Genomic DNA, 2,355 nt, shown 5'->3' with positions numbered 1-2,355 from the left:
TGTTCCTGTCACCACCCCACAAGCAAAAATAACTTCAGCCCAGCCTTAAAGGGGAAACATTATTACAGCACACACACAACAAGGCAGGACAAGCACATGCCGCTGCTGAGCCTGAGCAAGGGGCCCATGCACTCGTTCCTGCTCTCTGTCTCAACTAGGTTGGTTTCCACCCCCTTGCCTTGCCCGCCACCAGCTGCGCCGCGGGGCAGCCCCTGCTGCTGCCAGCTGGCTGTGTGGTTCATACAGGGTGCCTGATGTTACACCCTGCCCTACCTGGTCACCCAAACTCTGCCAGCACTCCTCAGGCACCTCTTCATGCTCACGGGTGCAGCTCCATCCTCCCCCTCGTTGTGACAAAAGCAGAAGGACAAGCAGCAATCCCTCCTGCACCCCTCACCCTGCTTTCCCTCCCTCCCTGCTGCTGCTGCTGTGGCTCTCTGGAACCACCGCAAAGCTGTGGCCAGTGGCTGTTGCCCTGTGCATTGGGAGGGCCCTTCCTCCCTGCTCCCCCTCTGCTAGCACAGCTCCTCTGAGCAGGGCAGCTGAGCCCAGCGCAGAGCAGCAGCACCCACACAATCGCAGAGGGACCACAAACTCACAGTTCTCAGGCTCGGGTGCTGCTGCTCTCTGCAGAGCTGCACCAGGGCTCACCCTTTTTCTTTTTGTCGGAAAACATCTCCCTCGCACCACCACGACCTTTGGTGCTGCGCTCTATGAGATGTAAAGCTCACTTTATTTGGCGCTGCCTGCAGCTAGGACTTTGCTCCTCCTGTGCTAAGAGAGAGCAGAGGTTGCTGTTGGCTGCATTACATGGCAGGCAAAGGAAGTAGCAGCTGAGTCCAGATGAGAAGAGGTCAGTTTGTGGGCAGAAGAGGCCAGCACCAAAGGAAAAAGGCAGAAGGACTACTCCACCTGTGCCATGAAGCCTGAGGAGCAATAATTTGGGGGCTACTGTGCTGCTTGGTAAGGGTCAAGCCTCCAGTGAGTGTATAGTAAAGTGGTGCTGGTAGCTGTTTTCAAGTGGGTACGAGCACCACTGTCCCTGCCCCAAACACCAGGCTGCTCTAAACCTCTGGCAGAGCTCATGTGATTCCCCCAGCACTGAGCCCTGGAGGTGCTCCTAACAGACAGTGTGGTTGCTGGAAGCAGGTATTGGCTTCAAGCATCTACTGCAGGGATGGAGCAAATCCCTCCCAGATCCTCACTGGCTGCATCAGGTGGTGGCCAGGCCATTCCTTCCATGCAGTGTCAAGAGTCCCACTCCCAATCCCACACTGCTGCTTGCTAGAGCAGATTCCACTCTCTTTGCATCCCTGCAATAAAACAGCCCCACGGAACCACTTCCGAGAGGCAGCCCAGGGGAAGAGGAGGAAGTGCTGCTACCAGCGGTGGTGAAGCTTCAAACGGTCCTGTGGGGTATGGGTGCGAGATCAAGCCCTGCTTCCCATGGGCTGTGCCCAGCACCTCTGCATGGAGGGGGAGGGAAGTGGGTAGCACCCAGTTCACAGCCTGGAAGTGACTGCTCTCAAAAAAGGAATTGAGAGCTGCTGGGGGACTTCCACCATCCCCACTCCCTGCTCACGGGAGCAGGGGAATCATTGTGGCAAAGCCCTGGGTGACTGAGGGATGACTTACAGGATTGCAAGGGCAGGATTTGACCTGGAAAGGACCCTGGGCAGAGTGCAAAAAAGCTTCTCAGAGGTCAGGAAAGATGAAGGGAAAATGCACTCCTTGGGTTAAAAGGCAGAGGGAAAGCATCAGGAAAGAACTCTTTATTTCCCATAAATACAGCAGATTCTTCGCGCCGGGCGTCTCATCTTAAATGTTTGTTTTCTTCCATTTACAGAATTTTGCACTGAAAATATATACAAGTCTATTCAAGACCCAAACAAGATCTGCAAAGAAAAAAACCCATACAAAACCCTGAAGAGACCAGAAAGGGAAGTAAGACACAGCAGAATCCCAGCATAAAGACCTTGCTTCCCCCTCTCCTCTACTACTTGCTGTGCCCAGCTCCGAGACACCTCACCTTCGCTGTGCTGAGCCAAGAGTGCTAAGCATCCCACTGATCTCCATCTCAGACATGCCTCCTTCTACCTCTGGCAAGGCAATGCAGGGCACAGCTTGCCTCTGTGTTTTACCATCCGGCCCTCTCAAAATCAGCCTAGGGATGGGAAGCAGCTTCCATGGTCTCAAGTCCCATGGGGTTGGGGATTGCTTGGGATGTGCCACTCCCAGTGTCCTCTGTGCCTGCAGATCCTCGCTCTTGTGTCACAGTGATCAGGTGGCTGGGGCGAGCCCCCTCCCCAGCACAGGGAGCCAGGCCTGCCCTCAGCTGCTTTTCCGCCCCCCCCC

This window comes from Acanthisitta chloris, unplaced genomic scaffold, assembly GCF_000695815.1.
Source record: "Acanthisitta chloris isolate BGI_N310 unplaced genomic scaffold, ASM69581v1 scaffold32422, whole genome shotgun sequence".
In the NCBI taxonomy this organism is placed as follows: Eukaryota; Metazoa; Chordata; class Aves; order Passeriformes; family Acanthisittidae; genus Acanthisitta; species Acanthisitta chloris.
This window is presented reverse-complemented; position numbering follows the sequence as displayed.